The 16,305-nt window shown below is 42.4% G+C and overlaps 1 pseudogene; it reads right to left on the reverse strand.

The window, feature by feature from the left end:
- Positions 1-583: 583 nt before the first annotated feature.
- Positions 584-1,624, reverse strand: LOC131748015 (heterogeneous nuclear ribonucleoprotein A1-like; annotated as a pseudogene).
- Between the last annotated feature and the right edge of the window lie 14,681 nt (positions 1,625-16,305).

Consider the following 16,305-nt stretch of genomic DNA (forward strand, 5'->3'; position numbering starts at 1 on the left):
ACACAAGCTTCATTCCCATCTATATCTGGTACCATAATCCAATTTAGATATATTGCATAGGATGCGCCAGCAATCATATTAATAATCAAAAGACTCCATGACTTTGCTTGGGTGACCCTTTTCACGGTGAACTCCAGGTCACAATGCAGTAACTGTCAGTTCAACTACACCAAGGTTTCAGAAGACAATAGCTTCTCCACCAGAGCAGGTTGTAAATAAATTTTGAATGGAACCTGGCATCACCCTGAAGGAATACTAACTTCGCACTGTTGGGGTAGTTTACCAAAATGGCTTCAGAGTAGACTAACTTTACACAGCACATTTTTTAAAAAGACGCATTTATTCAGCGTCGTGATCAGACTATTACATTTAGCAATCAACAGCATGGGTGCAAAAAAAAAAAAAAATCTACATTAAGACCCTTTGTTGGAATACTTTCCACAGAACAGAAACTAAAGTAACCTGTTATACAATTAGTCACAAATACAGTCCCCGAGTTTTTTTGGCCATACACATGAGTATTGTCTAAAACATGTCTTCTTTGTAGCATCTAGGCCCTGCCACCATTGTGCTTGGCTGAGTTCACAAATCTGTTGTAACCTGTAGCTTCCCCGTCACTTCTCTGGCTCTCCTCTCCTGCTAAGCTTTGTTTCCTGGCAGTAATCAAAACCTTCTGCCACCGCCATAGCTACTGCTGCTGCTGGAACCACCATAGCCACCTTGGTTTTGGGGGTTGGCAAAGTATTGGCCTCCACCACCATAGGGGCCAGAACTTCTGCCTCCAAAGTTTCCTCCTTTCATGGGTCCAAAATTTGAAGGTTGATTGTTGTAACTGCCAAAATCACTGTAGCTTCCACCACCTCCAAATTTGCTTCCATCATTACCGAATCCATTATAGCCATCCCCACTGCCACCATAGCCACCGCCACCGCGGCTGCCACCAAAGCCACCTCGACCACTGAAGTCTCCTCCACGACCAAAGCTGTCATTCCCATCAAAACCACCTCCACGGCCACCACCAACGTTTCCAGAACCACTTTGACCTCTTTGGCTGGATGAGGCACTAGCCATCTCTTGCTGAGATAGGGCTTTCCTTACTTCACAGTTGTGGCCATTCACAGAGTGGTATTTCTGAATGACAGTCTTGTCTACGGAGTCACGGTCCTCAAAGGTTACAAAAGCACAGCCTCTCTTTCTGCCACTGCCTCGATCAGTCATGATTTCAGTCACTTCAGTTTTCCCATGCTGTTCAAAATCATCTCTTAGATGATGTTCTTCAGCGTCTTCTTTAATGCCACCGACAAAAATCTTTTTCACAGTTAAGTGTGCACCCGGTCTTTGAGAATCTTCTCGAGACGTCCCTCTTTGGTTCCACAGCTCTCCCATCCACCTCGTGCGACCTTGCATTCATGGCCGTGCGCACCTCCTCCACGGTGGCGTATGTGACAAACCCGAAGCCTCTGGAGCGTTTGGTGTTTGGATCCCTCATTACCGCACAATCTGTGAGCGTCCCCCACTGCTCAAAATGGCTCCTCAGACTCTCATCGGTTGTTTCAAAGCTCAAACCTCCAACGAAGAGCTTCCGCAGCTGTTCAGGCTCTTTGGGTGACTCTGACTTAGACATGATGGCAGTGGAGGGGGCGTGGAAAACGTCAACGACGCTTACTCTGCGGCGTCCACGAGCAGAAAGGAGTAATCTACCGAAAGTATCTCCCTAATAATTTAAAGTCGTTAGCAACACTGAAATATCTTCGAGCCCGGTTTATTTTCATTTCTGTTTATTATCATGCTAACTGCCTACTTCTCATTCTTTTTGCGTATCCACGGATATCCTGCGGACTCTCAGAGTGAGCTAGCCAAATACAGAATAAACACGGGAGGGAGACAAGATGAGAATGAAGCTATGATTGCAACTAGGTCAAATCTATTAATATGTGAGATTTATGTCTCTCGTGGTGGAAGCTGCAAAGCCTTTTGCATAACGTTTCCTCTGGCTTTGATAGAAAATTTCTCACTCAGAATACTTCAAAACCAGCATTTTAATTTTTATCACCCCTGAAAATTTCATTCTTAAACAGGAGTACAAAGTTATCATGATGAAATAGATGTCATTGGATTACATCACTTTGCCTGGTGTGAGGTGCTCCCCCCCCCCCTCTTTCTCTCTGTCTCTCTCGTTGATTTTGCTGCTGCCTATCAGAAATGTGCCTGTGAAGTTGCGGGGGTTAGAGGACGGAGCTAATGAGAACCAAAGTCATGGGTTCAGTGTCTGTAAGAGTATTAACTTCGTTATGTTTCCTGGCTGCGGACTCTACCCCAATCCTGGCCAGAGGACTCTTGGGGTCAAGGGAATCCAGGGAAGAGAGGAGATGGTTCAGTGTAAACCCATTCCGCATGACTAGAGAGACAGCTCAAAGAACACCCATTTCAGAATCTCCCAGTGTCACTGTTGGGAAGAATCTCAGGGGTCTTCTCTTTTTCCTCCCCATCTGATATGCAGTAATTTTGTAAACGGGTTTATTTAGTCTTTTCTTGAATACCTCCAGTGACAGAGAACTCATTGCTTTCCAGTCCCAACCATTCAATCTTTTTGTACAAAAATTTTATTTTATTGAAGTATAATTGATTTACAATGTGTTAATTTCTGCTCTATGGCAGAAATTAGTTATACATATATATAATCTCTTTCATATTCTTTTCCATTATGGTTTATCACAGGATATTGAATATAGTTCCCTGTGCTCTACAGTAGCCAACCATTTCATCTTGAAGCAGTTCTGATAAATTGTTTCTTATGTGAATTACAAGCTTCTGTCATTCTGCAAACTGATTCTAGGCCTTCCCTGTGGGATCTACAGAATAAGACTCCAAACCAATCATTTACAAGTCGGAAAGTAGCAAAAGAGTTGAAGTTGGTGCTTCTGGCTTTACCTCCACATTGCCATTCTTATTGGCTTATGTCAGCAGAGAGAGCCCTTGCTCAGAAAGCAAGCATTTAAGCAGAGGTTTTGAGTCCTTTATATAAAGCATTTGGTATAGCATTTAGGGAGTGGGTCTAAATTACCTTTCAGTTTCTGAGACCAGTTTCACAGGTAGCACACACAGCTAGGTGATACAAAAGGGATTACTAGAGAGCTATCCATCAACTCTCAGCCTGCAAAGAAGATTGCAATGGGGCACTGCCTCCGGGCTGGAGATTTGGGACATTTATGGGTAGTCCAGACAAATCTGTCATTGCTTCGCCAGAGAGCCTATTGGAGAGACCTTTGAATGACAAGATTGACTTTTAATCCCATCAGAAGACATGTACTCACTCATTCATCCATTGAAAAGTCATTTATGGCGGGCTTTCTATGCCCTAGATGTTAGGGATAAGATGATGGCCCAGTGAGGGGGGGCGGTATATACATCAAATAAAGAATTACCCAAAGTAATAGATGATTCCAAACTGTGATTAGTGATAGAAGGGAAAGTTACAGATTACTTTCAGAGCAGGTCTGACCTAGTTGAGGTTTTCAAGGAAGGCTTGCCTGACATTTGAGTTAATATATAAAGGATGAATAGGAATGAACAGTAAAGGATGCAGAGATGGGGGAAGCCTTCCAGACAGAGGCAACAGCATCGGCAGAGGCCCCGTGGGAGAGAGGTGTAAGAGAAAGCACAGACTATTCAAGGAACTGAGAGAGGGCTGCTCTTGGTGAAATTCAGAGACTAGGGTTGGGTATAAGGTGAAGATGGAGAGGTCATAGGGCCAGTCCGTGAAGGGCCTGGCAGTCTGGTAAGGCCTCTTGTCTTGCAACTCTTGTCTTCTGTAGTTTCCCTCCCAAAGTCTCTGCTCTTTCCAGCAAACGCCATGACCACTCCTCACCTTCAGTTCTTTCCTTGTACTGTTCTTGTCCTGGGAACATTCTCCCTATCATCCGTCTCTTACGCAAAGCCTTACTCATCTCGTTCCCTGAACTTTGGCATCCAGAAAGTGGAGGTGGAAGGCGAAGGGCTCTCATGTATATTAAATACTTGCTCTTCACCAAGCACCGTGCTGAGTCCTTCATACGTATGATCTTTAACACCCCTCCCCTAACACTGTGAGGTAATGCCCTTCCTACCATCTTACCGAGGAGGAAATTGGCACTCAGAAATCTTGAATACTTGGTCCAGTGTCATATAGCTTAACTAGTAAACCCAGATGAAAATTCAGGCTTGCCTGACTCCAAAGATACTGCTCTTTCTTACACATCAGCTCGCTTCTATCTGCCTTTCTCATTGTTCATTAACCTCCCAGTAGAGGTGCCCTGGCTGTTCTCATTTTGACGTTAAAATTACCATTTGAAGCATCAGTTGCTGGTATCAATGGGAGGACATCCAGTGGGGGGTCTAAGTTCCTGGGCATAAGAGCCCCATTCGTGGTTCATAATGGTCTTATAGCCACATGGAAGCAGATGCAGTCATTCCACACAACATCTACTTTGCTATCACCTCTTGAAAGTAGGCACTTAATGCAAGTGTTTGTCGGAATTTTTTTTTTTTTTTTTTGTTTGGTGGTACGCGGGCCTCTCACCGCTGTGGCCTCTCCCGTTGCGGAGCACAGGCTCCGGACGCGCAGGCGCAGCGGCCACGGCTCAGGGGCCCAACCGCTCCGCGGCACGTGGGATCTTCCCGGACCGGGACACGAACCCGCGTCCCCTGCATCGGCAGGCGGACTCTCAACCGCTGCGCCACCAGGGAAGCCCTGTCAGAATTTTCTAAAGAAATTTACATAATCTTTATGAAGCTCACCTACCTATTGACCAGTCTGGGCACAAAGTCACAGTCAGAGAAAGAATATTCTGAACATCAAGAAAAAGATGTAAAAAACAATGTAATTAGCATTATAGATGTTGTCTCAGAAGGATCCATAGGTCCCCATTCCAATCTCAGTGTCTGTCACACCTTCATGAAGTTCTTTCTAAAACTTCTTCCTCCCTGTCTTTCTCTCTCAATTGCTTACCCCCAGTGCAGATGCCCCAAACTCTCTCATTTTTCTTTCTCAACCTCTCCAAAACCTTCCCCAGACCTAGCCTGTGCTGCTGACTCTGGTCTTGTTCTTTCCTCTCATCTTCAGGATTTATTCATCTCTTTCTTGCCAGGACCTTTCTGCTCTGTCCAATGTAAATCCTTCAAGTGGTCTCAGTGGTCAGGATGGCAGAAAAAGGATCTTTACAAATCAGGATGAGCAGGAGATGACCTGAATGTCTAAATGTTTTCATTTAGGTAGTAGTTCATTTATTTCCTTCACATTTATTTTTCTGTGTCCTTTTCAAAATTCTTGCAACTTAAAGTTGTAACAGTATCCAAAGTGATCAGTAGTTTGTTTTCCGTTTCCTCTTCTTGGCAGAGTCTGTTAGCACTCGTGGATAGACCCGAGCTGCCCTACACTTCTCAGCATCCCTTTGCAGCTGGATTGGCCATGGACTAGTTCTAGTCTATGGAGTTTGGGTGGAAATGACATGTGTCACTTGTACACCTAGATGGGTGAGTGTCCAGTTTGCCTCTTCCAAACTCTTTCCCCTGTTTGCTGTCTGGATGACATTAGTGTGACCTCGAAGCCACCAGATGGAAGCACTCTGAGTCCTTGAGTCACTGCCTGGAAGAGAATTAATCCACATTCGACTGTAATGTGAGTGAGAAATAAACCGTTGTTGCATTGTTTGTTTTAGTAGCTAGTGCTAATTCAGCTAATATATTATTTTTTTTATATTTTAATTAAACTCATTAATAAGTTCGTCATTGTAATGAAGTCCACTTTATCAATCTTTGCATCTGTAGTTAGTACTCTTTATGCTCTAAGAAATTTTTGCCTAACCCAACGTCATGGAGGTATTTTCTGATACTTTATTTTAGAAGTTTTATTGTTTTGCCTTTTACATTTAGGTCTACTATCTATCTCGAGTTAATTTTTGTATACAATTCGAGGGTCATGGTTAATTTTCCATATGGATATGCAATTAACCCAGCACCATATATTGAAAAGATAATCCCTCTCTCCCTGGGTTTCAGTAGCCCCTTCACTGAGTATCACAAGGAGCAGACAGTCTCTAAAATGGCTCCACGGATCCCCACATTATTATTTTTTCTTTTTTTGGCTGCACCACGTGGCATGCGGGATCTTAGTCCCCCGACCAGTGATCAAACCTGTGCCCTCAGCAGTGAAAGCCCGGCATCCTAATTACTGGACTGCCAGGGAATTCCCAGTGACTCACTTCTCGTGAACAGTATATGGCAAAAGTGACTGGAGTCTCTGTGATTAGGTTACAAAAGACCACGACTTCCATTTACTCTCTCTTTCTCTCCCTCTTCAGTAAAGAATTTTGTATTCTCACCTTGTAATCTGGTGTGCGCTGTGCTGAGGTCGGAGGGAAGGGATGTCATGGGTCTGCATATGTTATAGTTTGGTTGACATTGCTCAGAAGAAGATGGTGCTGGAAAGGCATCCCCCTGACAGCTGGATTAGTAAGGGGTGCCTCTACTGGTTACCTGCAGGAGAAGACATCACAAACAAGTGCTCAGGTGCAAGAGGCAATCAAACTGAGTCCCCTGGTGCCGCGCTAGGTTGGCAAGGATGCCTTTTATGTCAAAAAGGGGAGAGCCTCCCACATCTGGGTTACATGACAGGAAGCCAGATTTATTCAGCTTTTGTTATCTGGAGTTAACCTTCTGTCAATAGTATTGCCACGTATAAAATAGACTTCTTTTTTCTGTTTTTATAAGATTGTGCTTAAGAAAAATCTGAGGTATCAAATTTCATTTTCCAGCAGCGTCAGTTTACTGCAAGATAAGATGTAAATCAAATAAATATTTGTTGGTCCCTCTATCCCTCTCATCCCCCCTCCCGTCTGGACACAGGACATATATTTAGAATATCAGCGAGAGAGGTGGGTGGGCGGGGCTTGTGAAAGAATCAACATGCCTTTAGCTAGAGACTTACTACATTCATCGTTGGAAGAGGAAGAGAAAAAAACATAAAAAGAAATGGCTCGTTCAAAGTCCAAATTCTTATTTTCTGGATGGAAAGTGTCTAGGTTGCCGCAGGACCGCCAGGGTTTGTAGCCATTCCCACGTGGTGGCGCTTTGTGTAGGTTGATCACAGAGCTGTGCCAGATGATGGGAGGAAAGGCCAGGCTCACAGAAGGGTGTTCGCGTAGAAGAAAGCAACATTAATGATCCCCGCAACTTCCTGAATGTGGGTGATATCGCAGAAAGCCTCATTGGTTGTGTAATTCTAGTTAATCTATCAAGATAAGGTAATGATGTTTAATTTTGTGAGGTAGACAGCAGTGATCTCCTATTTGGGTGTCAGCTTGTCAGTACTTTTTGATTATGGGCAAAAGCCAAGAACGTACATTCTCAGATTCCAGAGAACGTGCCGCTTTTCTTCCTGATAAGTAAGCTAGTCCGCTGCTGCTTCACCTTTCTCCTGATTTAAGAACAAGGTTCCAAACGCCAGGGGCACAAGTCACAGTGGCGGCTGGAGTGTGGCTGACTTTCTCATGGGAAAATTTCAGTCAAACCAGTTCCCCTCATTTTATTTCACCATTTCCCGGGGTCCCAGGAATTCCCCAGTCCTCTAACTCTGGCAGGAGGGGCAGAAGGTATTTTTCAGTCTCCGTTTTGCCATTGATTCAACTAATGCGCTTGGGTGCACCCTTAGCCTCGTCCTCTTCGCTGGGCACGTACCGCTGCTCCCAGATTCCATCAGAGTCTGTACAAAGGGAGGGTCACGTGGAAAAGAAGGGAGCAGTTCAGTTAGTCTCTTTGGGCTGGGTTATGTCTTTCTTGCGAAGGATTGCCAGGGAGGGGAAAGCACTAGGGAGGGACTTTGCCTCTTCAGGCGAAAGCAAAATAGAGCAATTTCACTTCCATTTCCTGGGAGCATGGCACGATCCCGAGCCTCTTACATCCTGTCATTTAATCCTCACTACAACTCTGTGAGGCAGATACTATTATTTCAGATAAGAAACTGAGTTAGACACAGAGAGATTAAGAACTGGTATGAAATTCCATAGTTAGTAAGTAGTAAATCCAGGGTTTGAACCCAAGTCTGTCTGATTCCAAGGTCCATTCCCATAACTCGTGTGACGCTGAGTCATTACAGTAATACGGACGTTCAAGGGAGCCAACGGTAGTACATTTCACAGTGGGAAAATATGCAGCCGTTACAAAAATGATAAAAATATGGAAAGGTATCCAATATATATATTTAAAATTTATATATTAAAAATGCCCAACCATCACCTACTACGTGTCAGCCACAGTTCTAGGTGCCAGGGGATACAAATACCCTGCCCTCACGGAGCTTGTCACTGGAAGGTTCGGCTTGGGCAATAAACTAGCACCGACGCCGTCATTACTGCTTGCAGTAAGTGCAGTGAATAAAATGAAATGGAGCTCTGGGATTGGAGGGGGTGTTTCAGCTTGGCTGGAGCGGGAAGGCCTCTCCGAGGAGGTGAGATCTAAGTGACGAGAAGAAGGCAGTCATTGTGCATTTCAGCGGGTGGGGCGACAGCAAGTACAAGCGCACCGAGAAGGGGAGAGCACGTATGTTGCTGGGACAGAAAGAAGGGAACTGGGGGCTCAGGCGTTGTGGGCAGACTGGGGGCAGCAGTGGGGGGTGGTAGGAGATTTGAGGGGCTAGCAGGGGCCAGATCATACAGGATGCTGCAGGCCACATTAAGGCGTTTGGATTTTATTTTTAGCGCTGTGGAAAACCAGTGCTGTGTTGTAAGTAGGGAAGGAATACGATCCGGCTGCTTCGTAAGGACTGAAATGTGACAGCGCAAGAAGGGCAGCAAAGAGAAGCATTAAAGGCTATAGTAGGTGATGGCCAAAGGAGGTCGGCGAATATTCTTCCCTAAAAGCAATTGTAGACCAGGACCAAACTGACAAGACACCTGTCTCTGGACCGTGGAAATCGACCAAGGGCATATAATAAACTGAGAATTGTTTCTTTAAGAAAAACTACTGAACCTCAGGCGAGAACAGTAGGAATTTGACGCTTTTTAGTCTGGGCTACTCCTGTCACCCCTCCGTCTATCAGCACAGCCTTCTCTTTTATGGTAGGACAAGCTGTACAAGAAACAACTTTGCTGCCACAGGTGGCTTGACTTGGTTTGCAGTGCAGCAGAAAAACCCCTGTGCTCCGAGGAATTGTGGGAAACAGAGCCGATCTTGGTGACAAATGAATGGAGGAAGGGCAGTGTCACAGCCTGCCTAGCTAGACTGACAGACTAGCCTTCAACTTAACCGGAAAATCCACAAAATGAGACCACCATGGGGGACCTTGCTCAGCACCCACGTGTCTGTGGCAGTCTAGAAGGCCATGCGCATGCTCAAAGCTGCCCGAATGCCGAGAGAGCAGAGAGAGTCCTTGCTCTCCTTAAGTTCCTGGTCAAATGTGAGGCTTGGTGTGTGACGGAGGAGACATGAGAGGGCCTGGTAGAAAGTAGAAGCTGAGACATACTTGTAAACTGCCTGAAGTTTGTATGTAACCTCCAACCCACACAGAAATCTATGCGCAAGAGGTGGAAGACTTACCGTCTCAAGATTTTTTTTTAACATCTTTATTGGAGTATAATTGCGTTACAATGGTGTGTTCGTTTCTGCTGCATAACAAAGTGAATCAGCTATACGCATACATATAATCCCCAATCCCCTCCCTCTTGCATCCGTGTCTCAAGAATTTTAAGCACAACCTCTAACCAGTCATTGGCTGCTCACAAAGATATGCTGACACACAGGGGTGACCCCTAAGAGGCAGGCATAAAAATTAAAAAAATAGAATTTTTTAAAACCTGAGTGAAAACATTAGTGGCTACAGGCTTTAGGGACAACAGACTTTACTCAATGAATCTAGAAAGTCTGTTAACTAACTAAGTAACTAATAAAACACAGCCAACAACAGCCTCCAGGGAATCAACCTACAGTTCCTACACTTTTGTTGAAAATATCCAGTTTTCAACAAAAAATTATGAGACATTCAGAGAAACGGCATTCAGGAAGAAAGCAGCCAAAGAGGCCAACTCTGAGTCGGCTGAGATGTTGGATTTAGCGCAAAAAACTTCAAAGCCACTGTTATAAATATGTTCAAAGAACTAAAAGAAATGATGTTTAAATGATTAAAATATGGTATAACGGAAGTAACTCATCAGACGGAAAAACTGGGATCCTCATACATTGGTGGTAAGGATGTAAACGTAGTCCAATTACTTTAGAATCAGCTCGTCGATTTCTTAACATGACTCAGCAATTTCACTCGTAGAAACCTGCCAAAGATAAATGAAAACACGTGCCCACACAAACACAGGCATTCAGCTGTTCATACCAGCATTACTCATAATGTCCAAAAGACCAAACGACCATCAATACACACATAGTACATAAAGTGTGGCATATCTAGTCAATGGAATATTATTCGCAATTATTATATGCAACAACATAGCTGAACCTGAAAACCATTGTGATGAGCGGAAGAAGCCAGGCACAAAAAACCCCCACATTTTGTACCATTCCCTTTATTAAAATGCCACTAAAAGGCATATTTACAGAGACCTGAAGCAAATCAGTGGTTGCCTAGGGCTAGGGGTGGGAGCCTGGATTAATTGTAAACATATAGGAGCAAACTCTTTGCGGTGAGGGAAATGTTCTAAAGCTGGATTGTGGTTCTGATGGCAAAAGTCTATAACTTTACAAAAAAGTCATTTTTTAATGCTTACAATAGATGAATTTTGTATTATGTAAATTATCCTGCCATAGAAGTGTTAAAATTTAAAAAAACATTTTTATAAAGGCTGACGGAGGCCCAGTCTGGGAAGCACATTTGTCCTAATGCACCGGAGACACCAGGGCAGGTGGGAGGCACCCAGTCAACGACAAACGGCCAGATCTTGGAAACCTCTTTATCATCATAGTTAAACATGTCTTTACCCCCTACCCAGAGACACCACCAGAGCAGTTGCAGGCATCGGTAAGGAATCTCAACATCACTTTCCCTTCCCCCACTGGGAGCACCTTGTAGCCTGACCTTATGAAACCCTCAGTCATCAGCAGCGGGGAAACACAGGAAGCCCCGGGGGCACCAGATAAATGAAGCCCACCAACAGAACACCACAGAGTCTCTGAAAACAAAATGCCATTGGAACCACAGCCCACAAAATTAGGTCAAGACCTGTATGCTAAACTAAAACAGGGTGAATGCCTGCCGAAATAAAAGAATTATATAGTTCTCAGAGTCCTAAATTAATGAACAAAATGTCCAACATACACTTGAAAACCACCCATCATAACAAGAACCAGAAAATCACGACTTGAATGAGGAAAAGCAATCAACTGATGCCAACACTGAGATGAATCAGATGTTGGAATTATCTGACAAGGATTTCAAAGCAGCTATCATAAAAATGCTTCTGCAATCAATTACAAATTCTCTTGAAACAAATGAAAAAATAGAAGATCTCAGCAAAAAGTAGAAGTCATAAAAAAGAACCAAATGGAAATTATACAACTGAAAATTCCAATAACTGAAATAAATAACTTGCTGAATGGGTTTAATTGTAGATTGGAGATGACAGAGGACATAAACTTGAAGACAGAATCATAGCAGCCACCCATTTCGAACAACAGAGAGAAAATAGACTGAAAAGAAACAGAGCCTGAGGGACCTGTGGGATAATAAAATATCCCAATGTTTGTATAATTGGTGCCTCAAAAGGATAGGCATAGGGAGGCTGAAAGAGTATTTGAAGAAACAATGGCTGCAAAGTTCTAATTTGGCAAAAGATACAAAGCTACAGGCCCAAGAAGCTGAGTGAACCATAAATAGGAAAATCAAAGAAAGATGCTAAGACACATCCTAATTAAACTTTTGAAAAATAAAGACAAAGAAAAACATCTCAAAAGCAACCTGAGAGCAATGACATATTACCTAGAGGGGCACACCAAATCAAAAATGTATTTCTCATCTGAAAACTTAGAGGTCAGAAGTGACACAACATTTTTCAGATGCTGAGAGAAAAGAATTGTCAACAGCAAATTCTGTTTCAGGTATCCTTCAGGAATGAAGAGAAAACAAAAACATTTTCAGGCAAGGGAAAACTAAAAGAATTTTTCACTAGCAGACATGCCATTAAATATTGGCTAAAGGAAATTCTTCAAACAGGAAGATAATGATAAAAGAACGAAATTTGAAGCATCAGGAAGGAAGAAGGAACAATGGAAAAAGCAGAAATATGGGTACATATAGTAAACTATTTTCCTCAGGAGTTTTATAAAGCATTATTAGTGATTAAATACAATATAATAACACCATCTAATACTCAAAATAATTATATTTAAAAGTGGGGAGGGTAGAGAGACCTAACCGAGAGTGAGGTTTCCACATCTGAAATGGTAAATAGTTGATACTGGTAAACTTTTGTAAGGTACATATTTATAAAGTAATACACCAAGCAACTACTACACTTGTGTAGTGAAAACTGCACAAAGAGAGACTCAAAAACACTTAATGAATCAAGATGGGATTAAAAAAATGTCTAACTGGCCCACAGGAAGGCAAGAAAAGAGGGACAGAGGAATGGGAACCAGAAGGATTAAAAAAAGAAAACAAATAATAAAACAACAAATTCAAGTGCTAATATATCCATAATTACATGAAATATGAAATGTGTGAATACAACAATTAAAAGACAAAGATTACACAAGTAAAAAAACATGACACAAATATATACTCCTTACAAAACTTTAATGCTTTTCTAGTTTCTTCATGTAGGAACTGAGGTTTTTTTGAATTTGAGACCTATGCTTATTTCTAATGTAAGCATTCAGTGGCTTAAATTCCTTCTCAACACTATTTGTGAATGTCATAAGTAAATTCAATGGCATAAATAAGTTGAAAGTAAAAGCATGGAAAAAGATGTAAATTGCAAACATTAACTTTAAAAAGCAGGTGTGGCTATAGTAATATCTGATAAAGTAGACTTCCAATTTAAAAAAATCACTACAGGGAATTCTGTGGCAGTCCAGTAGTTAGGACTACACTTTTCCACTGCAGGGAGCACAGGTTCTATCCTTGGTCAGGGAACTAAGATCGTGCAAGCCGCGTGGCATGGCCAAAAATAAGTAAGTTAAATAAATAAATAAATAAATAAATAAATAAATAAACAATCGCTACAAAGAGGGACATTATATAATAGGATCAATCACTGAGGAAAATATTACAGTCCTAAAGGTGTGCATACCCAAAATCAGAGTCTCAAAATATATGAAGCAAAAACTGATGGAGTTGAAAATAGAAATAGGCAAATCCACAATTATAGTTGGGAACTCTAAAACCTCCGCTCTCAGCAACAGAAAGAACTTCCTCACAAAAATCAACAAAGATTTGAGCAATGCTATAAACCAATCAGGATCAAATTGACATATACAGAAGATTCTGTCCAACAACAACAGAATGCACATTTGTTTTCAAGCATATGGAAAGGGAAAGGCCCTATGATATATAAAACAATATTGACAAAGAATAAAGTGGGAGGAATTGCTCTACCTGATAATAAGGCTTACTCTATAGCTATAGTAATCAAGACAGTGTTGTATCGGTGGGTGGAGGGCTAAACATATTGGTCAATGGGATAGAATCAAGAATCCAGAAATAGACCCTCACACATCTGCTCAGTTGCTTTTAACAAATGTACAAGAGTAATTCAGTGTAGGGATAGCCTTCTCAACAAGCAGTGCTGGAGCAATTGGACATCCACAGGCAAACAACAACAACAACAAAAACCTTTCACCTAAACGTCATATTTTATACAAAAATTATCACAAAACGGATCACAGACCTAAATGTAAAACATAGTACTATAAAAGTTTTAGAAAGAACATAGGAGACAATATTTAGGAACATGGGCTAGGCAAAGAGTTCTTAGACTTGACACCAAAAGCATGATCCATAAAAGGAAAAATATAAAAATTTGACCTCATCAAAATTTTTTTTTTTTTTTTTTCTGGTACACGGGCCTCTCACTGCTGCGGCCTCTCCCGTCGCAGAGCACAGGCTCCGGACACACAGGCTCAGCGGCCATGGCTCACGGGCCCAGCCGCTCTGCGGCATGTGGGATCCTCCCAGACCGGGGCACGAACCTGTGTCCCCTGCATCGGCAGGCGGACTCTCAACCACTGCGCCACCAGGGAAGCCCCCAGACCTCATCAAAATTAAAAATTTTGTTCTGTGAAAGTCTATGTGAAGAGGATAAACTATGGATTGGGAGAGAATATTTGCAAGCAACATATCTGACAAACGACTAGTATCACGAATATATAAAAAGCTCTCAAGACTCAGCAGTAAAACAAAAAAACAGAAAATCCAATTATAAAATGACCGAGAGACATCATGGAGAGACATTTCACCAAAGTGGATATACAGATAGCAAATAAGCACATGAAAAGATGTCCAACATCATCAGCCATCAGGGAAATACAAATTAAAACCAAAATGAAACATCACCACACATCTATCAGAATGGCTAAAATCAAAAACAGTGACAACACCAAATGATGGTGAGGATTCAGAGAAACTGGCTCACGCCTACATTGGTGTGCGAACGCAAAATGGTACGACCACTTTGAAACTAGTGTCGCAGAGTCTTTCAAAAGTAAACATGCAATTATCATATAACCCACCAAGGGCACCCTTGGTCATTTATCCCAGAGAACTGGAAATTTATGTTCACACAAAAACCTGTACACACATGTTCATAGCATCTTTATTCTTAATAGGCAAAAACTGGGAACAGCTCAGATGTCCTTCAACAAGTGATGGTTAAAGAAACTGTGGCATATCCATACCATGGGCTACTACTCAACAGTTAAAAGGAATAAACTATTGAAACACACAACAATGTGGATGAACCCCTAGGAAATTACACTGAGTGGAAAAAAAGCCAATCCCCCAAAGTTAAAAAAGCATGATTCCATTTCTATAGCATTTTTTAAATGGTACTTATTTATTTTTGGCTGCATTGGGTCTTTGTTGCTGCGCGCGGGCTTTCTCTAGTTGCGGCGAGCGGGGGCTACTCTTCGTTGCGGTGCGCGGGCTTCTCATTGCAGTGGCTTCTCTTGTTACGGAGCACGGACTCTAGGCACGCGGACTTCAGTAGTTGTGGCTTGCGGGCTCTGGAGCGCAGGCTCAGTAGTTATGGCGCATGGGCTTAGTTGCTCCACGGTGTGTGGGATCTTCCCGGACCAAGGATCGAACCCATGTACCCGGCATTGGCAGGCAGATTCTTAACCACTGCACCACCAGGGAAGCCTCTCTATAGCATTTTTGAAAGGACAAAATTTTAGAAATGAAGGACAGATTAATGGTTACCAGGAATTAGGGACAGGAGAGTGGGCAGCAGGAGGGAAGTGGGTGTGGTTATAAAATGGCAACAGGAGGGATCTTTGTGTCCTTCGAACTATTCAGTATTTTGACTTTTTGTGATGGATGCACAAACTTAGAAAGAAAAAAGAAGTGTAGCACTAAATACAACGCGTACACACACATACACACAAATGGGAACCATTAAAACCGGGGCAATCGGAGTAAGATTGGTGGATTACATTAATGTCAATAGCCTGCTTTATAGTTTTGTAGCATGTTGCCATTTGGGTAAACTGAGCAAGGTGAGCAAGCAATCTCTCTGTATTTCTTACAACTGCCTGGAATCTTTAGTTATCTCGATAAGAATTTCAATTCAACGTGCTACAGCAGAAATCTAGAGAAGAGATGAGGAAATTGGACTTAGGTGATGATGGAGCTCTTACCAGGGTGTTATTCAGTGAAAAGAAACAAGGTCCAGGCTAGCTTGTGTGGTGTGTTCCCACTTATGATTTCAAAGGATGCATCTATACATATTTGTATATCAACATTGAAAATTACTGGAAGGGGACATAGGAAATTGTTGAAATCGTGGCCACTGGAAAGTCTAGCATGGGAGGAGACCCACTTTTCAAAATAGGCCCTTTTGCGGTACTTTATTGGTTTTTAATTGAAGTATAGTTGATTTACAATGCTGTGCCAGTGTCTGCTGTGCAGCCAAGTGGATAAACAACAAGGTCCTTTATTTTTCTTTTAGCCATGTGCCTATATTGCTTGTGTTAATTTATACTAAAACATACATAGAAATGAGAATATCTTACATGAAATATAAACTTCAGTGTTTTTAAATATGAATTTTTTTTTTTTCCTCCCAGTACGCGGGCCTCTCACCGCCGTGGCCTCTCCCGTTGCGGAGCACA

The sequence above is a fragment of the Kogia breviceps genome, chromosome X (genome assembly GCF_026419965.1).
Source record: "Kogia breviceps isolate mKogBre1 chromosome X, mKogBre1 haplotype 1, whole genome shotgun sequence".
Classification (NCBI taxonomy): domain Eukaryota; kingdom Metazoa; phylum Chordata; class Mammalia; order Artiodactyla; family Physeteridae; genus Kogia; species Kogia breviceps.